This window comes from Pleurodeles waltl, chromosome 1_2 (assembly GCF_031143425.1).
Source record: "Pleurodeles waltl isolate 20211129_DDA chromosome 1_2, aPleWal1.hap1.20221129, whole genome shotgun sequence".
In the NCBI taxonomy this organism is placed as follows: domain Eukaryota; kingdom Metazoa; phylum Chordata; class Amphibia; order Caudata; family Salamandridae; genus Pleurodeles; species Pleurodeles waltl.
The window spans coordinates 595,276,165-595,300,853 of record NC_090437.1 but is presented as its reverse complement, the minus strand read 5'-3'; the positions used below and the strand labels follow the sequence as shown (position 1 = coordinate 595,300,853).

Genomic DNA, 24,689 nt, shown 5'->3' with positions numbered 1-24,689 from the left:
CATCCATTAGCCTCCATCAGCTGCCTAACCCATTACACATACCCTCAATCCCCTGTCACCCACACAAGGCACCAGGAGAAGGAACAGAGTAGGAGGTGAATGGTACTAAAACCTCTAAACCATAACTCGCCTCTCACTATTGCGCACCACCATCGTGGATGGTGTGTGATGTGCTAGTTTGAAGGACCATCCTCCTGCAGTACGGAAGCAGACAGACTTAAACTGGTTTGGTTTGTACACAGGGTGGTGACCAGCACCGCAGGATTCTGAAGTGTCCACGCGCTACCTTTAACAACATTAAGAAGCAGCTGCCCACAAGAAGCCTGCAGACTTTAAGATATACTTAACAAGGTTCCCATCAGTGCTGCAGACAGCGTGCTTGTGCCCCTACCCCCGTGTTCAGTGGAAGACTATCATAGAGGGGAGATGAGGCGGCACTACGTGTGACAGGCTTCTTTCTAAGAGCTATGAGATATGGCAAGATGAGAAGAGAGCTTGCAGCTACTCTAAGGCGCTGAAAGAGCATGCTGGGTAGTGTGGGAACCACCTGCAAGCCTGAGGAATCCAACCCCGTCAGTCTAAGAGCTCAGCCAACAATGCTCCTCATCATTTAAATCTCCCCAGTCTCCTGTGTTGGGAGCCGCCCATATGATCTCCAAACGCTTCAACCCAACCATAGCCCCTGATCACATTCCGACCAAATCAATGGTTAGCAGAATGTCTGGCACTCCTTACCCCCGTGTGGCAACCCTCTTGGACTTCTTCAAAAATTCCTCCACCACTGGTGCTCCCATAGGAACTAAGGATGGCTCTCCCACCCACACAAGCCAGATGCAGCCGAAAAAGAGACAGTCACTGTTCAAAACTGAGGCTACAATACATTCGCCTCAGATAACCAGCCCTATTTCAGATCATAAAGAGCTCCGTAGCAGCCTGGCTATAGAGGATGTCGCTGCTCAACTGGAAGAGCATAAGATAGTAGCTGCTGAGTCAGCACTAACTGACTCAGATTGGCCAGCACTCTCCCCCTCGGGTATCCACTACCTTCCATAACCTTTCACTATTGGCTACTCTAGCCGTCCTCTCACCTGTACTCTTGGAATCTGCTCTCCCTCCTAACGAGCCCAGTCATCAGAATGTTCAATGCTTCTAAACCAGAGCCTACCTCAATTTAGTAAGGAGTCCACGGTCTGGTTCAACGTTGGTGACACGTGCAAGCGGCACCACCAGCTGCCCAATGGGCAGGACTTCAGTAGAGGACACAACATTACTTTCACCTACTAAACTACCCAATCCGGATCGTTCAGAAGACCCTATCCAAAAGCCTGGAAGCACAGAACCAAATGACCAGTTTCTACAAGAATGGTCTTTTTTCTTACAAAATCCGCTGAGAAGCCCAATACGCAAGCTAAAACCACCCATTATATAGTTATGCCCTCCTCTTGCGCAATGTGGTCACAACTGTTGCTTACACTCCAATCCACCCTTTCAGCCTTAAATTATCATTCTGACAAACTGGATGTACAAGTTGATCTCTTTAATTCATTAACTATGTGTACAGCAGGGATAGATAATAAGCTGCACCATTAAAATAAACTATTACTTAAAGCACAATCAACCATTCACCTCATACAGTCTGTTGCTCACATATTACGGATAGTTTGTCTTCATTTCTGATGTTTCTCAACACCGTTTTGGATGAAATTAAATTATTAAATGGCATCTCTGGCCAAAGCCCGCAATCCATACGTGCAATCCCAAGCAATCGCCTGTGACCTTTGATAGCAAAGCCACCAGTGGGTATTTGGGCTCCAGCCCGGAATCTGAGGCTTTACGGCTGGCAGCCTGCCCCATAGCAACCACCAATGCAGTCATCAGTATGGTCTCCAATGGTCCCGATTCCCTCTTGGAGAAAAGTGGCTTGGATGGTCTGCAGCAGTCTCGCCACTCCAGTAATATCACTGCTCAGTCAACAAACTTGAACACTCAGTTGGCAGAAGCACTAGCCTCTTCACCCCAAATTGGAAATTCTCCCTCAGTTACCAAGCCAGTCAATGGGAAATTTGTTACTGATGAACCCCTGCCATCCCGTCCTCTCAGCAAGAGGGAAAAGAAAAGACTCTGGAAACAGCAAAATAAAAGAAGCAGCAATACCACCTCTGCAACTTGGAATCTGTTCACAAGCAAATCCACAGGGCATGTTCGGTGTAATGGAGAACAGAGTGGCATCTATCTACCATTGTATACTAGTAAAAGTACAGAACAGAGTCGCTCTCCCTAGTCACTGTATGTTCCTTCTCAGGACCACTCAGACTGTCCCTTAGGGGCCAGTTCTACCGCACCACAAAGCTCACCCGAAATCGAGCAGAACCCACTGCCCAGGCAGCAAGGTGTGGATTCAGATGCTGCAAAGTCAAGGTGCACCAACAAGGACGAGAGCGTACACGGGCAGTTGACAGCCCAAGAACCCCATGTGGAACAAGGCTCACAGCAGCTCTGCCCAGGTTTAGAAAGTCACCTTATGAGTATCCATAACAAATGGCCCGGGATTAAAAAAATACTCTCAGTCACCACTTACAAAAAAACTAGAATCCCCAACCATTTGGCGCTCAGGAGGTGTACTGTCAGGGTATTTCCCTTATGTCATCACAGGCAAAAGAGGACCTGCCTAGGTTCTGTGACCGTCAACAGGTAGCAGTACCGCAATCAACAAACTCTAAGTTACTGTTTATCCCGGAATACCGCTTGCAAGGCACCCAGAACATTTTAAATAGGGGAAGCATTTTAAGATTACTGAAGGCAATTCCTCTTCTGGGTGGACTGGAATCACGTGACATTGAGATGGTTTAATTTCTCCCCACCCCAAGGGGCTCTCATATCTCAGAAGTCACACTTGTAACATTCACCTCGCCCTCTTGGGCTCAAATCAATTTTATCCAGATCAGAGACTTTTAATTCATGGGGCATTAAGATCAGCCCATTCAAAGTGACTGGTTATCCAGTTGTGCTGGCCAAACAGTTGTTCCCTCTCATGTAGAGGAGTAGAGTGCACTTGCATTGAGGTGAGTGATCCAGACTAGAAAGGCGTAAAGTGACGTAAAATGCAGTGTCATAGAGTGCAGTTGTGCACGGTAGATTAGTGGTGAGGAGTGCAGTGGTGTAGAGTAGAGTGGCATACAGTTCGGTGGTGGAGAGTGCAGTGTTGAAGAGTGCAGTATTGAAGAGAAGAGTGATGTAAAGTGCAGTGGCATAGACTGGGTAGAGTAAAGTTATGTTGAGTGAAATTGTGTAGAGTGGTATAGAGTAAAGTACAGTGGTGTACAGTACAGTGGTGCAAAGTAGATCGGAGTGATTTAGAGAGGATTGGTGTAGAGTGCAGTGGCTTAGAGTGGAGCGATGCAGAATAGCATGGTGAACAGTGAAGTGGTGTAGAGTGGAGTGATGCAGAGTAGAGTGCAGTAGAGAAGGGTAGAGTGTAGTGGCATACAGAGGAGTGATGCAGGGTGTAGAGGCAAATAATTAATTGGCACAGAATGATGCAGTGGTGTAGAGTAGACTGTCGTAGAGTGCAGTGGTGTATAGTAGACTGCATTGGCACAGAGAGCAGTGGCGGAGCCTGGTGCTGAGTAAAGTGGTGCACAGAGCAGTGGCGCAGAGTAGAGTGGTACAGAGTAAAGTGGTGCAGAGTACAGTGGTGCAGAGTATTGCAGAATAGAGTATAATGGCGTAGAGTGCAGTGGCCCAAAGTAGAGTGGAATTAAGTGCAGTGGCGCTGAGTGCAGTTGCATAAAGCAGATTGTTTCGAGCAGAATGGAGGGGTACAGAGCACAGTGCATCTGTGCAGTGTTGCAAAGTAGAGTGGCAGAGAGTGAAGTGGTGAAGAGTTCAGGGGTGAAGAGTTGTGTGGGGTCGAGTGCATTGGCATAGAGTGGCGTAGACTAGAGAGGCATAGAAGAAAGTGGCGTACAATGGAGAGGTGCAGAGTAGAGTGCAGTGACGCAGTGTGAAGTGGTGTTGAGTGGAATGGCAAAGTGTGGAGTGGTGCAAAGTAGAGTGTAGTGGGGTAAAGTGGGTTATGCATGGTATAGTAGTACACTTCCATTACAGACAATACATCTTCAATTGAAATGACATTACAGTTGCACAGACGTACAGTTTCACTGATAAAGGTATGCAGAGCACAAATGATGTGTGGAAATGTCATCACCTAGTGTTTTTATTTGTTTGGATTGCATTAAAATGTTTGTTTCCATCACACTTAAGAATTGCCAAAAAGTGTGTTTCATTTGTGCTTTTCTAATTCGGATACATTCTGAAATAGCCAGCATGATTATCACATAAATCCTCTTACTTTGAAGTCCGAGAAAGAAACGTAAACCCAAAGCTCCCTCAAAGACAGAGCCTCGATATTTGTCCTGTCTCTGAATGCACAGCCCATGTGACCAGATAAAAGTTAAAGAGGTCTGCTTACAGAAATCCAGCACTGTTGGAAGAATATAGTAAATAAGATTTGGGCACTGGAAGGGATGGACTCAAGCTGGACAGCCTGAAACAAATAGAGCCAGCAAACAGGAAGCAAGCAAGCAAATGTGAGTAACAAACAAGGAAGCCATTGGTAAGCAATGGGCGGAAGGTATTAACAAGGAAGCCTTCCTAATGTCCCCACGTTGTTAGCAAAGCTCTCCAGTAAACATCAACCTAATAAATGGGAACGTAGTTGCTCTGGGTTTAGGCCTATGCAGTGTCCTGTGGTCAAGGTGGTGCAAGTAGGGACCTGCCAGTGGTCATCTATATCAAAATAAGTGATGGAGATTTAATGTCACTACGAACCTGTTGGGAAACAGCAGCGTTAATCCACCACCGGGATCATCTTCTAACTACCAAACCTCAAACTTGGCCGCCTCACTCCACATCTGGAACATACAAGAGAACGCACACTGTGATCCCAGAATAACATAGGCAAGTATTACATATGAAACCACACGAGCGTCTAAAACAGAACTACAGAGAATTCGAAAATGTCTAAAAAAACACATATTAAACCGCTTCCAAAAACCGTCCCAAAAGAGGCAGCTCCAGCTCGGTGCGCCGCTGCTCCAGCCTGCCGGGCCGGGCTCTCCGCGGGGAGGCGGGGCCAGCACGGAGCTGTCAGAGGCGAGCCGGCGCGGAGTCGCGCAGAGCCAATCGTTCTCCACGCGGGAGGAGCCCCGAGGACAGCCGAGCAGCAGACTGGGGATAAACAAACGGACTCCGTGGGGTACCAAGTGTTGTACAACGCCGGCGCCCGGGCTCGAAGCGGCGGCAGCGGGACCCCGGCGGCCGTGGGGGAAGCGCTGCTGAGGAGACCTTTCCCAGGGCGGGCTCAGCCCGAGCGGACGCCGCGTTTACGTCGCAGCAGCTTTTTGTGGCGCGCTCCGCCGCCTACTGTCACCCGGCCTCTACCAGCTTCTTGCTCGCGTCATCTCCTGCGGGCCCCCACCCTCCCCCGCCCGCTGGTTCCGAGCACCGGGGCTTCCCACCCTAGGCCCCTCCGAGAGCCGTCGCCGCAGGCCCCCCCCGGGCGTGCAGAGGGATCCGTCGACCCCCGAGTGTCCCGCCTGGCAGCCACCTCGTCTGCTCCTGCAACCCCAAACGGGGCCTGCTCCGCGCTGGTGCGCTTGGAGCCCGGTAAGTGTGCTGCTCCCCGGGCTTGTTTGCCACTCCTGGGGTCTGGGCTGCACCTGGGCTCCGCGTGCCTCTAGCCGCGGGGGCGGGGCTGTGCCAGTTTTTATTAACTCCATGTTTCCTGCGCTCCCACAACTCCTCTCAGACGAGTCGGGCTTAGCGTGGTCACCTCGCTTCCTGTCATCACGGCGTTGTTTATTTACCTCCTTCAGCTGTCGCGTGACAGCACAATAGGTGGTGTGGTGTAGTCTTGCTGTGTTGCATAAATAAAGGTACCGATGATTTGTAAGTGCAGAACTCAGGAGCGGGAGTACTGTGCGTGGTGACATGGACTTAGATGTGCCATCCTCGGGCACCCGCTGGGTTGTCACATGCTATCTTTCTGACCTTCTTCCTCTCGCTCCCATAGCTGCCAAGTGGTTCAAAGGCATGCCCGTTGTTTTAGAAGTGAGCGTCCTTTGGTTGAAGAGGTATTATCGGGCACGGGTCTCTAGCTGGCTGTGCCACTGGACTTATGCTTACACCTCACTAACGAGACTGCTTTGTGTTCCTGTTCAGAGGGTATATCGCGTCACAGTTTCTGCTGGCTGCGTTAAGACTTCTTGGTAGTTTGTGTATACTTGTATATGCTTCATCCCTCTCTGTTCCACAGAAGAGCTATAGTGTCTGAAATAATATATCCAAGAACAGTTTGAGGGATGGGTCTGGGCTTTCGCCGCAACTTGGGATAGTGCACTTGGCTGCTTTTGATTTTAACAGTTTAAAAGTTCTGACTTCAGGGACACTCCAGTTCTTAACTGCTAGTTTTCAGTAGTAGCCCAGTGAATTGTATAGGAAACAGTGCACGTTTGCACCTTCATTTTGCAGAGATAGGCATTTAAAACTCTTAAATAACAGTTGTTAAAATAATTTCACTCACTCGTTTTAAATATTTTTCTTTATTTAATTTATGTTGCACTATCTTTGATTGCTGTTGGTTTCTTGATAGAACTAAAATTACCATGCTAGGGATATCAAGGGTGTGTTGCCTCCTCGTATGGTGCTAGACTGGGATGGTGTGTTAAGAATCTGAACAAGTGTGTAACTTTTTTTCTAAGCTAACCCAAAAAGGAGCAATTATAACTTCTTGAGAGCCGGATATGCAGTACTACCACTGGTGATGCTGTGTGCTGCTGCACAACTCACTTATTGGGTAGTGTTTACATAGAAGTTATGTAGCATCTGTATTGTTCTGAAACTGTATTTCGGGAGAGCTCTTTCCCGATGGGAAACTGTGTTGGTTGACGACGCTGTTCCCGCTTCCAGCTGTTTGTAGTCTTTCTCTGAAGTCCCTGATGCCCTTTTTCTCTCTCACTTAAACTCCTGGGACGTCCACATGCAATGAAAAGTGGGAGACACTGCACAAAGTAGCAATCAGAGTCGCAACTACAACAGAACTTTTTTGGGTATGTGTGGGGGGGAGGGAGGTACCGTACGTAGTATGTTAAGTTTATTTATATGTAAAGGGAATGTGCTGATTCAATGACGAGTAACAGTAATGAAGAGTTACCTTTGACCATTAGAGGAAAATCATATTGCTTCCTTACATTTTTATTCACCAATTAAGTAGAAAAGGTAGCATACAGGGTTAAGGATTTATTTACTTAAAAAAACAGCTGTAACGTACACGTGCGCAGCCCCACTGGTCTGCAGTTAGCCGTACATTATTCGTAACAACTAGAGGAAAGCTGAAACAAAAAAATAACCTAAAGGGCTAACATGCATTGGCTTTGCAAATTTGCTTTCGCCATATTGTACACCAGCGTTTGCTGCTTTTCAGCATGGCTAAAATTTAGTAGGATAGTGTGTGGAGTGGGGATAATGTCAGACTGGAGTGGAGTAGAGTGTTTTGAAGTGTCAGAGGAAAGTGACTTTGAGGGGAGTGGCGTGGAGTGAAGTGTTGTAGAGCATAAGGGTGAAGAGTGGAGAAGAGCGTTGTATAGTGGAGTAATGCAGAGGGAAGTAAGCATGATGTATTAGTGCACTGCCATTGCAGACAACCCATTTTCGATTGAATCGCCCATTACATTTGCAGACATACAATTTTACAGATAAATCCATACAGTGCACAAACAATGTGTGGACATTGGCATCATCTAGTGTACTGATTTGTTTTGGTTGTATCAAAATATTTGTTTCCACCACACTTCAGAGTTACAAAAATATGCTTCATTTGTACTTTTCTAATTCTGATATATTCTGAAATATATGTACAGTTCATTTATTGGGATTTATATTTTGTTGTGTGCTAGGAAAAATTAACACCTAAAGCATTTTCTTTCATGTCCCTGTTACCCAGCAAGATTGCCACAATAATCCTCTCACTTTGCAGTCAATTAAAGAAAAGTAAGTACCAAGCTCTCTAGAAGACAGGCATTACATTTACCTTTGACGTTGCATAGCAAAGGTGACAAGATAAATGCAAAATTTACAGACCTCTTAATTGCTCATTGATTTGTGAAGTAAAGCATGGTTATCTCTTTGCGGGTGCTTTAGTACCCCCCTACTCCCGCCCTTCCAGGGCTTATGGCATGGGCAGGAAATTCAGGAAGCAGCCTGTTTTTTATGGTATTAGTAGATATCTCTGGCCAAAATAAACAACCTCAGAGAAAGAACACTGTTCTTCAGACGTTGCAGCATTGATGTATTGACAGAAATAAGTAGAATCATTCAAGCTGAAAGATGGGAGGCAGGAAACCTTTTCAAAGAATTACAGAACATTTACTGCTGTGAACCAGCACGTTGGAGAGACGTAAAAATCATATGCACTCACTTGGAGTGTCATACAAAAAAGGAAAAAAAAGAGTTCCAAGGGTGTGGAATTCTACAAAATATCTACTTGTCCAAGGGACATGCTGTGTCCTAAAATCCACTTGTTTCCTTGGTGGCAATTAGCGCGGCAACACATGGCAGCAATTTTATTATAGAAGAGCTCTGATAATTGCCTCTCTGTTTATGCCAACACTCATACTATAGTATGATTTGAATACTAGCAATTTCCTTCTTTTGCCCCCTTTCAACAGATCACGTGTAGGGGCTGGATTTAGCGTTGATCAATAGTTCCAGGGATGTAATTCCCTTTTCAATCCGTGCACACCTACTAACTTTCATGTTGTAGAGGTTTTCACCAGCCCTTCTCTGATTTTATCCCATACCGAGGAAGGTTGAAAATTTACTCCTGACAAGGGCAGATGTAAAACTTCTTCCAGGGTTGGGGGGGGGGGGGGGGGGGGGGGGGGGGAAGGTGATTGGAAGAAAGTTAACTATTGAACACTCAACCTATTCACATGAGAAGATCTATGCATGTTTATGCTAAAAGACAGTTCACAAATATTTTCTAGGATCCAGTTTCCTGGCCTACTTCTGTAAATTTTTGTGAGTTAATGAAAGCCATAAATCTGCAGTAATGTAATGATATACACCATGGGTGCGCTTTTGTGACTTTCTTTAAGAATTAGACCCCTAATTAGGTCTGACGTTAACCGAGACCTCTTTTTTTTTTTTTTTTTTTTTTTTTTTTAATTCTATCTATTTCGCTGCTGGCTTTACTGTGAGTGGCAGCATTCTGCTCTTTATCACAAGGAGTATATCTCAACACAAAGTAGTTTTGTTCAGTGCCAGGCATTAAGGAGCAATGTGTGCTTTTTGAGACCAAAAAATATTTATTTTCTTTTTGTCAATGTTTGTTAGAATGGTGCGGGCCCAGCAGCTCCCACAACAATAAGGTTTACAAAAGCTATGTTGAAACAAGACACGCATTGACAAAAACAAAAGGCTCACCTCCAGTGTTGGACTGTTGGCTTTGTCAGTGCTTGTTTATTTTCATGTTTCCCATAATCTTGATAAAATGGTTACACTAATTTGCTATTCTGAATAATTTAGCATGCATTAACACGTTTTACTCAATGATGCTTCAAAGAAACGGTACCAAAAATTTCACAATAGTTTAGAAAACGTTTTTTCTGTTTTTCCACGTTTGATTTTCATTGAACATTTTATTTTGAAAGCAAAGAATCAAATATGCTTTCAAGCTTTTTCAAATATTTGCATGTAATCAGACAGCATTCTGGGAGAATGTTACATAGCTTCATATTGTTAGTTTGCAGTCTTGTACGCATCTTTATAATGGAACCCCTCTCAGTAGTGTAGTCCGAGCTTTCATTACAATTTCCTTAGAGTGCCCACGCTAATAATAAAGGCTTTGCATTAATGAACCATAAATACAAGTTTGAACAGCATTAACGTACAGACACAAATATTTAACTTAACTGAAGTCAGTGTTGTTCCCTGATCCCTAATGTGGTATTGTAAACTATCAGCCAAAATATTTGTGCCCCAGGGGTTTGGGCCTACTTGGCCTAAGGACAAAATACACATGAAAACTTGTTGTCTTTGACCCCATGCAATATGTCCTGGGCTTTGGGCTATAGGAATTCCGCGCCCCTGAGTTCTCAGAAAGCGAGCACTCATGGAGGAATATAAGGAAGTCAGTCAGAGAGTTGGTAGACAGGCTATGCTCCACGGGAGGGGCAAGATATGCTGGAAAGTCTAAAAAGTAATAAAGCGAGCAAATAGAAAGGAAGCAAATGTGTGTTACAAAACCCCAAGCTAATGGTAAGCAAAGGTGGAATGGATTCCTAGGGAAGCTTTCAGCATGACCACAATATGCCTTTGCAACCAGACAGCTGTGCTGTCTTGTAGGCTTTGACCTAAAGAGGACATACATCTAAACATGTAGATAACATTAAAAGTCCACCAATTAGTCTAACTTAAAATGGGGGTGATGGGGCACAACTGCTTGCATTTGTAGACAGAAGATGAGGAAAGTCATGATAAGCGTGAGCTGACAGTCTGTTCAGTACCACCGCTATGCATTGCTGCCTTGTTCGAAACACTACACCAAAACTTCTAATGACCTGGAAAAGTGGACATTGTAGTTTGTGTATTGCATGTACCAGTAACGTGTTGTGCTTCCTGCTAGTTTAGATAATAAAATACAGGATGACAACTAAAATTGTGTTGCGTTCTGTCTGCTGATCTGCTTTAATATAATGTATCTGCATAGCAAAGCTACAATAAACAATGTAAAACAAAATGTCAAAGATAACCATTGTTCTTAATTAAAGGTGAGACTTGGGATCTCCTTGTTTTGCATTACAAATAACATCAGATAGTTGCAACTGCACTATCCATGAGGCTGCATGCTCCTTGCACTGCATCACTGTATTTAACAAAGAAGCTGTTGGGGGCATGGCCAACCAAGATAGCCGATCGGACACACTTCCCTAGTTAAAATCCTGTACAGCCATAAATGTCCCACATTGTGTGGCTGGGAACCTGCTGACAACAAATTGTTCCCCCTGGAACATGTTGAGAGGGGGCCCTGAGGCTGTCTAGGACCGCGCTGAATGGGGAATCAGAGAGACCTCGTGGGAGGGGCCTGGCGCAGTCTGCCAGCTTGAAAAGAGGAGTGGGGGGGGAAGTCTGAGATCGTCCATCCACACTCTGTGGTGCGAGCAGTACCATGGAGTGAGGATGCTGCAGTGAGAGGGGACTGTGGCCTGTGGCGGTGCTGAGGGTCCTGGGGCATACTGAGGCTGCACAGCAGTAAAAGGAGGATGAGCTGCTCCTACAGCTGGACCTGCTGACAAAAGACCACTGGAACACACTGAGCAGGGGGCCTGGGGTCACTGGAGACTGCCGGGGACCATGTTCCATTCAGCGAATCGGGGAGGCCCTTTGGTCCTTGTGGGAGTGATCCGACATGCTGTGCTGGCTTGCATGGAGAAGCAGGGGGAAGTTGGAGGACAGCGGTCTGTGCTCTGTGGTGCCAGTAGGACTGCAGAGAGAGAACGCTGCAGCTTAAAGCAAGAGGAGACTATGGCCCACAGCGGTGCTGGGTCTGCTGCGGCTCACAGCAGCTGAAGGTGGGCGAGCATCCTGATGGTTGGAAGTGTTAGCTGCGGCTGAAAGCAGCACCAGTGGTGCTGCAAGCAGGTGTGTGGAATGTAGTAAAATATCTACTTGTCCATGGGACAGATTGCCTAATAAATCTACTTGTCACTTTGGTACAATGTAGTGCAGCGACAAATTATGGCAGCAATTTAATTATGTAAGAGCTCTGATAATAGCCCCTCTGATTATGCCAGGGCTAATTAGAATAGGGCTTGAATACTAGCAATTTAAGCCCTAATATAGCAATTTCCTTATTTTCCATCCTTCCGCAGAGCTGCATACTGGGGCTGCAGGTACCAGTCGGCTATTGTTCCATGGTTGGAATGCCTTTGAGCCTTGCAAACCTACAAAATGCATGTTTTAAGGATTTTCACCAGCTCTTCTCTAATATTTTACCATACTGAGAAATGTTGGAAATTTACTCCTGACAAGGGCTGAAGTAGAAGTTCTTCCAGGGTTGGGGGAAAAAAGTGGTTGGAGGGACAGTGAACTTGTAAATGCTTAGTAGATTTTCACATGAGCAAATCTACCCATGCATATTTGCTTGTACTAAAATATAGTTCACAAATATTTTCTAGGAGTATGATTTCCTGGTCTTCTACTGCAATTCTTGCAAATTCATGAAAGTCACTAATGCAAAAACGTATACTACGGGTGCACTTTTGTGACTTTCCTTAAGAAGTGGGCCCCCAATGAGGTCCGGTGCTTAACCAAGACATTTTGTTTTGATTAAAATTTTGTTTCTCTTTCTCTATTTGTTTGTCAACTGGCTTTACTTTGAGTGATAGCATTCTGCTCTTCAGTAAGGAGCATATTGGCACACAAAGTAGTTTTGTTCACTGGCAGGAACTACTGTGGCAACGTGTGCTTTTTGAGACCAATTTTTGTTTTGATTTTTGCCAGTGTTTGTTACAATGGTGAGGGCTTGTCTGCTCCCACAACAATAAAGTGTTACAAAAGCCATGCCAAAACAGAACATGCATTGACAAAACCAAAAGACTGACCACCAATGTCAGATCAGTTGTATGTTTCCCATAATATTGTCGCAAACGGTTACACTAATTTTTTTCCATTTAGAGTTTTTTTTTTCTTCTTTTTTGAATTGCTAGCATGCATCAACAGTTTATTAAATGATACTTCAAAGAAATAGTACCTAACATTTCACAGTAGTATAGCAACACTTTTTTTCAACTTTCATTTTTTTCTGAACATTTTATTTTGAAAGCAAAGAATCATTGATCTTGCTTACAAGCTTCTGCAAACATTTGCATCTACTCAGAGCATTTTGGGACCATTATATAGTAGCATCATTTTGTTGAATTTTTCAAACCTGTGTATATACTTTTTTTTTTTTTTTTTTTTTTTTTTTTTTTAACTGGAACCACTATCTAACAATGATGGCAGAGACTTCTATTTGAAAATGCACGACCTGCTAACAAATGCCATGGCAACCAGGTTAATGTGAGTTGAAAAGGTTAAATGTGTAATGGATGGATATCTGGACAGAAGCCCCCAAGGCCAGTGATGAAGCCTGCTGAGGTGTAATCGCTGGGTGCAGTAATGCAGAATGTGTGGACATTTGGGGGGAGATGCACCCAGAGGCTAGAGAATACACATCACTCTCTAACACATAGTACTTACAGTAGACTGGACAGAGCAATGGGCACTGACGAGATAGCCTCCGCGATACAGACTGCCATGTACTTGGGCTGTTATGTCAGTTGATTCGCCTTTGTTGTTGAAGTTGATGAGTTGGAGGCCGCAACATGGCTCTTGCAGCTGGAGGCTTCCCCCGATGCACTTTTAGACACGGCATGTTGGGAGGCGTTGGGTACGGCATGGAGTATATGATGGTAATTGGGGCAAAACAGCTAGTAGAGCGACACAGTGGGAGGCAGTGAAGGCGGTCATAAGGGGGGAGAGCACAAGCTGGGTGTATGTTATTAAACAGCTGAATGGGGAATTGGTAACACTAAAGGGACGGCTGACTGATCTACAGAGACGTGGGGCCTTGGACTCAGGTTTTGGAGTGGAGGTCACTAAGACTAAACACATGATTGGGGAAACCTGGAATAGGTTTTACATGTTAACTCTGAAGGCATACATACAGAGGCTCCATAGGTAGGGCAACAAAACCAGTATTTGGTAGCATGGCTTATAGAGAGAGAAGATCAGAGGCTCCGCATTAGGTCCTTGAGACGACCTGACTGGGCGTTAGTAAATATGCAAGAATTGATTAAAGGTGTGCTTAAGGCACATCTTGAAGGGCTGTACAGTGTGGATCGAGTCTCTGGGGAGGATGCAGTGATGGAGTATTTGTAGCGTGTCTTGCTCCTATGAGGAGCTCACATTGGAGGAGTTGAGGGAGGCACTGGGGAAGACGATTAAAGTGATCACAGCAGGAGGAGACTGATTCCCTGTGGAGTAATATCAGGCCTGTGAGGCTCAGTTAACTGCACCATTGCTGGAGGTTTATATGGAGGCAGGAAACAGGGGTCAGCTATACCCTATGTGGAGGCAGGGAGTGGGATGTATGATCCCGAAACTGGGAGGGGGTTTCGGATCATGCGGCCTATCGACACTTGACAATACTTAATGCAGCCCCCCCTTCAAGAAGGTGCTCTGCAAGGTTATCTCAGAGCACTTGAGGAGGTCTGTAGGAATGCTGGTACAGAAAGATCAGTGCAGCTTAATATCTTTATTTGCTGATGATGTATTGTTCCACCTGAGGAGTCCCAGAGACTCTATGCCATTGTTGATCAATAGATTAGAAGACTTTGGGATGTGGCTGGACTAAAGATTAATAGACTCAAGATACTGCTGTTGGGGTTGCTGTGCAAGGACCGGAGTTGCCTTGGCTTCGGGCTCACATGGGTGACGGAGGCTTTTCGATACTTGGGGATTATGGTGGAACAAGGAGCAGAGGGTGGAGGAACTGGCGAAATCTGTTTTTGCAACATCTTGCCACTTTCAGTGGCAAGTAGGATAGCAGTTGTGAAAAATGTTTTTTCTTTCCAAATGTCTGCACATTATGCAGAACTAATTGCACACTACTGGCAGTAGTACATTTAAAGCACTGGATAGTCTGTTGGTCTCCCTGGTCTAGGCGGTGAAAAGGAGTAGGGTTGCATTGTCAGTGCTGAAGTTAGATGTCAACAAAGTGGTCATGTGTCTGCCTGATCTAGAGCTGATTATCATGCGGCTAAGCTACAGTATGAGTGTGAAAGATCACAGTGGCGAATGATGGGGAAAAGAGGGTACTGAGAGGCACTTCTGGGAACTTACCTTTTATTGTAATTTGCAAGTGAGGGGGCCAAGATACTAGGACATTACCCATACCTGATGCGTCAGGTGGGGGAGATATGGGAGAGAGTCATTTACTCAGACAGGACTGGAAAACAATGAGGTCATGATGGTTTGACCGGCAGTTTCACTCCTCAGATCCTGGACGGTGCGTGGGTGTGGCTATTCTACTGGCCACAAATTTCCCAGAAGGGTGACCCGGGTTCAGGCTGAGATCCCAGGCCGGCTCCTTTCGCTGCAAATTGACATACAAGGGCACCATGTGACGATCGCTATCATATATGGACCAAATGAACACCACAAATGCTTTCTCAGAGATGCACTGGGTAGGGTCCTGGAGACTCCTGACGAAGATATTGGAGTGGGTGGAGATTTTAACTTGGCACCAGATCCACACTTAGACAGGTCTGCCCAGAGATATGGCCAGATGGGCGCGTTCACGCAGGGTTTTCGGGACTGGCTCGGGGGCGGGACTGATGGACATTTGGCATCGACACCACCCAACAGACAGAGTATTCTTTCTTTTCCGCCGCCCACCAAACATATGCCCGTATAGACCTCTTCCTCACCTCGCCGTGTGTCACTGCCTTATCTACCAGCACGACTATCAGGGTGGCCTCAATCGCAGACCACTCCCCACTCTTGCTTTCACTTACGTTGCCTGATAATAAACCATGCAGACGACAATGGCGTCTCAACATAAGGCTCTTAACCTCTTAGCTGCTGCCCCCCCCCCCCCCCCCCCCCCCCCATGCTGAGCCCTTTTTTGGCTATTTGGGGTAGTTCGCGCTTAGGCCTACATAACGTTTTGCCCATATAAGCTATCCACGCCAAATTTGCGTCCTTTTTTTTCCAACATCCTAGGGATTCTAAAGGTACCCAGAGTTTCTGGGTTCACCTGGAGGAGATCAAGAAATTAGCCAAAATACACCTAAAATTTAGTTTTTTTTAAAAAAAAATGGGGAAAAAAGGGCTGCTGAAGAAGGCTTGTGATTTTTACCCTGAAAATGGCATCAACAAAGAGTTTGCGGTGCTAAAATCACCATCTTACCAGCTTTCAGGAACAGGCAGAGTTGAATCAGAAAACCAAATTTTTCAACACAATTTTGGCATTTTACTGGGACATACTTCATTTTTACTATTTTTGGTGCTTTCATCCTCCTTCCAGTTAGTGACGGCAATGGGTGTGAAACCAACACTGGATCCCGGAAAGCTAAGTATTTCTGAAAAGGAGACAGAATTCTGAATTCAGTAGGGGTCATTTGTGTAGATATTACAAGGTTTTCCTACAGAAAATAACAGCTGAAAAAAGAAATATTGAACTTGACCTGAAAAAAACAGCCATTTTTCTCAGCGTTTTACTCTGTAACTTTTTCCTGCAATGTCAGAGTTTTTAAAGCAATATACCGTCACGTGTGCTGGACTCTTCTGGTTGCAGGGATATATAGGGCTTGTAGGTTCATCAAGATCCCTAGGTACCCAGAGCCAATAAATGAGCTTCACCTTGCAATGGTTTTTCATTCTATACTGGGTATACAGCAATTCATTTGCTGAAATATAAAGAGTGAAAAATAGGTATCAAGAAAACCTTTGTATTTCCAAAATGGGCATAAGATAAGGTATTGAGCAGCAGTGGTTATTTGCCCATCTCTGTATTCCGCGGTGCCCATACCAGCATGTGAATTACAGGCCATTTCTCAAATAGATGTCTTTTTTACACACTGTCTTATACTTGGAAGGGAAAATGTAGAGAAAGACAAGGGGCAATAACGCTTGTTGTGCTATTCTGTGTTCCCCGAAGTCTCCCGATAAAAATGGTACCTCACTTGCGTAGGTAGGCCTAATGCTCGCGACAGGAAAGGCAACATGGACACATCACATTTTTACTTTGAAATCTGATGTGTTTTTTGCAAAGTGCCTAGCTGTGGAGTTTGGCCTCTAGCTCAGCCGGCACCTAGGGAAACCTACCAAACCTGCACATTTTTGAAAACTAGACACCTAGGGGAATCCAGGATGGGCTGACTTGTGGGTCTCTGATCAGGTTCTGTTACCCAGAATCCTTTGCAAACCACAAAATGTGCCCAAAAAAACACTTTTTCCTCACATTTCGGTGACAGAAAGTTTTGGAATCTGAGAGGAGCCACAAATTTCCTTCCACCCAGCATTCCCCCAAGCCTCCCGATTAAAAATGATACCGCACTTGTGTGGGTAGGCCTAGTGCCCGCGGCAGGAAATGCCCCAAAACACAACGTGGACACATCACATTTTCACAAAGAAAACAGAGGTGTTTTTTGCAAAGTGCCTAGCTGTGGATTTTGGCCTCTAGCTCATCTGGCACCTAGGGAAACCTAGCAAACCTGCACAGTTTTGAAAACTAGACACCTAGGGGAATCCAAGATGGAGTGACTCGTGGGGCTCTGACCAGGTTCTGTTACCCAGAATCCTTTGCTAACCTCAATATTTGGTGATAGAAAGTTCTGGAATCTGAGAGGAGCCACAAATGTCCTTCCACCCAGCATTCCCCCAAGTCTCCCGATAAAAATGGTACCTCACTTGTGTGGGTAGTCCTAGCGCCCGCGACAGGAATAGATCACACAACGGTCAATGTTGGTACTTACATGAGGCAACTGTTGACCCTGGGGTGATCATTCCTTATGCAGGCACTAGGTATAGGCACTCAAGTGGGGTAGTGTTTTTATCAGGACAGGTGAGGAATCACTGGGTGGTAAGAATTTTGTGGATCACAGCATATTCCTGTAGTTTGTGTGACAGAAAAAAAAGGTTTTATTCAACCTTTCAGCTTTGCAGGGTATTCTGGGTACGAAAACTTTGGGGAATCCACACAAGTCACACCTCTGTGGACTCCCCCGGATGTCTAGTTTCCAGAAATGTTTGGGTTTAGTATGTTTCCATATATAGCCGCCGAACCCAGGACCAAAAACACAGGTGCCTGCCTTACAAAACCAGTTTATTTGTGATAGATCATTTTGATGTCTCCACAATACAATTTGGGAAGTGGAATTTGGGGCTGAACTAAATTGCCTCTCTGTGCTTGCCCCCACATTCACCTGCTCTCTGGGTTTGGCTAACCCACTATTGCCCTGTTGCACAGACTGTGCTTGCGAAGGGACAACAGGACTGCCCTCATCACCTCCCTCACAATGTACTAGAAGGAGTTATCCAATGGGACTCCTCCAACTGAAAAATCACTCCCAGAGTCTGCGCCATTGTCCTATCCCTCAGATGCTGTCTCAGTATCTGTTGTCTCGGTCTCTGATCATATGTCAGAGCTGTCCTCTATAACCCGAGTGACGTCAGCAGCAGTCATCCATCAAGATCCTATCTCTGCTAGTGGCTAAACTGTTGCTCTAAAACACTAGCCTACAGAGACAGTCACAAAAGTCCTGGTGTGTGTGATACGTGCAACATTAGAGACCACCTTACCTTCGCTTCTTCCCTTAATCAGCACGTTCTTTCAAGACACTCAAACACCTTGTCACACACCATTCGTCAGTCTTTAGCACCTCCTGCGCCCAGTCCAGCAATCATTATTTGTGCTTCCACTCCCATGTCCTCCTCCCCGGGTACCCTCATTACCACCCAGCAAACGTGCTCTTCATCTCTCCATAGCCACCCCCCACCCCGCACATACATTTCATTTGTATTATAGCGCAGGTAGTGGCTGACGTTACTAATGTACTCAGCTATTTACATAAAATACAGATGTGCTCTTAGCAGTAGTCATATAAACCTTCTGCGCTTCTTTATGGCACTAAAACTGCCACTAGACAAAAGTCTGATCCTTTTGTAGCAGAAACATAATCACAAGACTTACTTGACTTTTTTATTGCTGCCTAAAAGCTACAGTTGAAATGCGTCAGTTGAAGTATGTGCACTGCTTTGAAGACGCAAGCTGCAACTGCAAGACAACTGGTGGCAAATAAAAATATATATATATATCTCACTTTTATATGTGGGTCTGGTTTTCCTGGGGGCCGATTAGAGCCCCCAGGGAAACCACACATGCACTGACAAAAGTGAGATATCTCTATCTCTCTCTCTCTCTCTCTCTCTCTCTCTCTCTCTCTCTCTCTCGGTGGCGTCCTGTTTTCCAAGAGGGCTGAACCCCCCCCTCCCCCCCACCAAGTGAAATCCCTGGTGTCTAGTGGAGTTTCCTACGGCGGTGCCGACGTCACAAAGGGGCGGGTGGGGGAAGACACGGAAGCTCTTCCGTGTCTCCCAGGGCTTTTAAAAAAAAAAAAAAATCCTCGGATTTTCAAACCCCCTCCTTGGTGTCGGCCACTGGTCATGACCCGCACCAGGGAGGTAGTGCGGGCGTTGGCCAGTGGCCGACGCCCGCACTAAAGGGGATATGTATCCTCTCTAAAAATTAAATACTTGAAAAATCTGTGCTGCCTTTGGAAAGCGGGTCAGCAATTGAAAGACTCCTAAGGGATAGTGCCACATTAGAGAATTATATTACGCCTACGGAGGTCCTGGTGGCTGTACAACACCTGAAGCCGAATAAGGCTCTGGGCGCGGATGGCTTTGGGGCAGAGTTTCACACATTGTTAGGCACACAGTTGGCTCCAATTTTGGCAAGACTCTATAATGCGCTGGGCCCGTTCTTCCTCCCCCCCCCCCACCCCCCTCCCACGATGCAATTGGGCGTAATGACAGTCATTCCTAAACCCGGGAAAGACCGGTGATATAGCTCTTCATACCACCCCATTACTTTGCTCAACGTAGATGCAAAAATCTTCACGTGTATCCTGGCCCATCGGTTGAATCTGTACATGCAGCACCTGAAATGGGAGGTAGTGGTTAAATATTCTTATTGGACCCAGACCAGACTTTACCCTGAACGGTCTTGTAGTGACAACACCAAGAGACTTGCTGGACAAGGTCCATCGAGCTAAAATCCCTGCATTTCTCCTTTCCATTGATGCAGAGAAGGCATTTGACCATGTGCACTGGCAATACCTCCACACAGTTTTAAAGAGGACTGGGTTGGGCCCTAGATTCTGAGGGTGGATCGGGTGCAACTCTGACAAACCTAGCACGATGGTTGCGGTGAATGGCAGCCTGTCTCAGCAGTTCCCCATCCAATGGGGCACCCGGCAGGGTTGCCCATTCTCACCCCTACCATTCGCGTTATACATAGAACCTCATGCTGAGCGTATACAGCAGCATTTGGGCATCTCCGGAGTGCCAATGGGTGGTAGATTGCATAAAATAGCCCTTTACGCAGACGAAATGCTCCTCCACTTGACTCCGCTCTCGGCCTCTCTCCCTGGTGTCATGGCGGAACTCTCTGCCTTTGGCAATGTATCAGGGTTTAAAATCAACCTTCCTAAATCCTCTATATTGAATCTCACCACTCCGGAGGCTGAGAGGGTTGTGCTGGAGGCTGCCTTTCCTGTTCTGTGGACTGCACAGGGGATTGCGTATCTGGGCCTGTGAATCTTCCTCACAATAGCGGCTACAAAAGACAGTAACTATAACCAGATCCTTGACACTGCTCGCTCCGACTTGGCCAAATGGAAGCGACATGGTCTCTCATGGCTGGGACGGCTAGCAGCTGTACAAATGACACTCTTGTCTAAGATACTCTACCTCATGCAGACTCTGCCTTTGCAGCCCCCACCTACCCTCCTCGACAAAATGCAGACACTCATTTCGGATTTCATACGGGGCGGAAGGGGGGCCAGAATGTCAAGGCCTCAGGCATACCTACCCCAGTCTGAAGGTGGGCTGGGTGTTCCGCATCTATTTAGTTACTATCAAGGTGCGCTACATGATAGAATGACAGCGACCCATGCCGAGGAAATACAGGCCTCCTGGGGTATATGTCTCACCAATTCTGAGGGCCACTCTAAATGCATGGGACAGGGTACAGGTTGCCATAGGACTTTCTACATCGGTGTCCCCGCAAACATCGATCATCGGCAACCCGGACTTTCCTCCCGACCTTTACGAACCCGCCTTCCTGTCCTAGCAGGAAGCAAATTGTAAGCGGGTCGGAGATTTCTTTGACAAGGATGGCGTAAGGGATTTCTCCACCATCCAAGAGGGGTACGGTCTTCCGTCCTCTGTCTATTGGCAATATGTAGCCGTCCATCATTGGGTGACCTCGATCAAGATATGTCCACATGCTGGCCGACCTCTCACGAGATTTGAGCAATGGCTATTGACTAAAGATACAGATAAGCGGCTCCTGTCTGACACTTTTATACTTTCCTGATTTCAACGCCGACACTTTCCGAGACAGCTAGGCGTAGATGGGAGAGGGAATGCGAGCGCGGTTTTACAGATCAGGAGTGGCGGGATGTCCTTCACTGAGCACAGGTCACGAATACCAAAGAAATGTTTATGAAAATACCACACTACATGTACTACACCCCCGCATGAGTGGCCCAGTGGAAAGCACACGGCGACGAGTGTTGGTGCCGGTGTGGACAAAGAGGTACAGTCACTCACCTATTATGGCAGTTCTCAGGGATAGCCTCCTTCTGGCAATCCGTCCTTGATGCAATAGATGGCATGTATAACACAGCTATCATGCGCTTCCCAAGTTACGTACTGCTAGGCCTTCCCAATTCTCAAACATACCCACTCTGCACACCTAAGGGAAGAGCAATTACCCTGGCGTTGGGGCTGCTAAATCGCTTCTGCTCTCCCATTGGGGCACCGCGATTGTTCCCACTCATAACGACTGACTACACAGGTCCTTATGGGCATGGAAAAGCCAACAGCTGCAGTGACCGACTCATTGCCCCTCTTCGACAAAACCTGGGGACCATACATACAGTACCTGTCGGACGAGTTTCGAGAACTAACCTGCCCTTCCTACCTTTGCATTCTATGTCTAACAGATCCAACCCAAGTTATCCGCAAATAGATTGACTAATGAGATTTAGGTCTGCCCCACGTACGCTGCACAACTTGATTTGGTACATTGAATGGGGTCCCTTTAGTGATATAGGCTAAGCACCCCTCCTTTCCCTACCCCCCCTTTCCTTACGTTAACTGTTCCCCACTGGCCGGTGGTTGTAGGTGGGTGTCTTGTACTGTTTCTGCATTATAAATGTAATAAGAGTTAAACCATAAATTTACTTGAGATGTGGATCAGGAGTAACTACAGACCTATACAGTCTTTAATTAAACTAAATAAAGATGCATACACCCTACACTATTAGCATTTATTATCTAACATTTTGTTGATAATGTACTTAAATCGTAAAGAATACAATTTTAAATGTTTTTATTTTCAGTATTTGAATTCCAAAGCAGGCAGCATTATTTGTTTTTAGTTTTTTTATTCAAATTATAGTATTCATGCAACACGTTTGTATCTAGTTTATGCGATTGAAAATACCCTAAGAGTAGAGATTGTGCTATAGAACATGAATTAAATAAAATGTTCATTTGAAGTTAAGCAGGGTTTAGAAGTGGGATGTTTGGGGCTATCTAGGGATTGAAAGGTGCCCTACAGCAGGCTAATGAGTTATTGGTATTGGTGTTTCTGTGGAATCCAAGGAGCCACCATAGAATGAGTAGTTTAGGTTCAATTCAATGTTGCATCTGAAGAAGAGAAACGTTTTCCTTACTTTCAATGGAGGTGTGCATGAATTGCATACATCTGTTAATTAGGTTTTAATTAAATTCAGTTTGTTAACCAATAAGAATATTTAACCACTACCTCCCATATACAGTTGCTTGTATTGAAATATGAAAAAAAATGTTGAAATCGAATTGATGTTTGAATAGTGTCTGTGGTGATTTGAATAAAAATAGAATACCTCCTTGAGGCTATTTACCCATAGTACAATTGCGCATCACAGCGCGCCTATTTAGAAAAGTTGTCTCTGTGGTAATGTCCGACATTATAGGCTGCTTTACAACACCCATTATTTTTGGTTTCCAAAACTTTCTCCCACATTAACAGTGACAAATGTAAGCAAAATTACTAAACTGAACGTCCTAGTCATCTTGGTATTAAATATATTCTAATTCTTTTATAAATGTTGTGTGAAAGGTTTTGTTGCTGAGAGATAGAATTCCCCACTTTTGAGTTGAAAGAGTATTTTTAAGCATGTACAGTATGTATGTTTGAATTGCGATGGTTTTAATTAACCTTGCTAATAAAAATAAGCTTGAAACTTGAGTTGTAAGATGTAATTATTCCAAAGCTCTTTCCTTGCTTGTGCAGAATCATAAATTTTGGTCTGTATAACAGTTAATACTGCAAATACATGCAAACAAACTCTTGTCTCCAACTGTTTAATGGGTTTCATGATTTTTTTAATTTTACATGTCAACTTCGACAGTGTCTCTTGAATACGTTCTTTATAGTAGGAAAAGGTGATACGTTTATTAAGGTGTCTGGTTGGTCTTGGTTTCTTTGACTGGAGGAAATAACATAAAAATAAACAGTCTGGGTTAGAATTAATAGTATTCTTTTGGGGGATCAATGGGGATTCGATGCACTACTCAAATCTTATATTCTCAACTGTAATAAAAATGTTTGTCTGGAAATTGTTACGTGAGTTGGAATGTGGCACATATATTTTGGTGGCTCTTTTTTGTCCTCTACGTTTTTCCTTCTGCTGATGGTCAACGCATTCTGTGATGTCAGATGCTTTTTGACAACTTCCCTTCATTGTACTCCCGAAGTCAGGCATGCATATAGCTCATCACCTATGTGCAAATCAGTTTACTGTAGCCCTAGGCCAGTGGTTCCCAACCTTTTGACTTCTGTGGACCCCCACTTTATCATTACTGGCACCTGGGGGCCCTACTGAAACACTATTGGAATCCAGGCCCCCCAGTTGAGTCATTGCTGGAAGCCAGGAACCCCAGCGACATTATTTATGATTTTAAACCCAAAACAGTACAGAAACAAGTATTCATCAAACACATACACAAACAATAACACATTTTCTTTAACCCCTTCGCTGCCAGGCCTTTTCCCCCTCCTGTGCCGAGCCTTTTTTTGGCTATTTGGAGCAGTTCGCGCTTAGGCCCTCATAACTTTTTGTTCACATAAGCTACCCACGCCACATTTGCGTCCTTTTTTTCCAACATCCTAGGGATTCTAGAGGTACCCAGACTTTGTGGGTTCCCCAGAAGGAGGCCAAGAAATTAGCCAAAAAACAGTGAAAATTTCGTTTTTTTCAAAAAAATTGGGAAAATGGGCTGCAGAAGAAGGCTTGTGGTTTTTTCCCTGAAAAGGGCATCAACAAAGGGTTTGCGGTGATAAAGTCACCAGCTTCCCAGCTTTCAGGAACAGGCAGCCTTGAATCAGAAAACCCAATTTTTCAACACAATCTTGGCATTTTACTGGGACATACCCCATTTTTACGATTTTTTGTGCTTTCAGCCTCCTTCCAGTCAGTGACAGAAATGGGTATGAAACCAACGCTGGATCCCAGAAACCGCAACATTTTTGAAAAGTAGACAAAAATCTGAATTCAGCAAGGGGTCATTTGTGTAGATCCTACAAGGGTTTCCTACAGAAAATAACAAGTGAAAAAGAAAAATATTGAAATTGAGGTGAAAAAAACATCAATTTTTCTCTACGTTTTACTCTAACTTTTTCCAGCAATGTCAGATTTTCGAAAGCAATATACCGTTACGTCTGCTGGACTCTTCTGGTTGCGGGGATATATAGGGCTTATAGGTTCATCAAGAACTCTAGCTACCCAGAGCCAATAAATGACCTGCAC

General features: G+C 45.2%; 1 protein-coding gene across 3 annotated transcripts in view; it reads left to right on the top strand.

The window, feature by feature from the left end:
- The first annotated feature begins 5,174 nt into the window (after positions 1-5,174).
- The window catches only part of ELF2 (E74 like ETS transcription factor 2), a 416,996-nt gene continuing 397,481 nt past the window's right edge, over positions 5,175-24,689 (top strand). The window contains exon 1 of one of the 3 annotated variants that reach the window (XM_069242240.1): positions 5,175-5,667. The gene's annotated coding sequence lies outside the window, so the exon portion shown is untranslated. The remainder of the gene's footprint in view (positions 5,668-24,689) is intronic. The other 2 variants (XM_069242243.1, XM_069242249.1) reach the window with 2 other exon arrangements.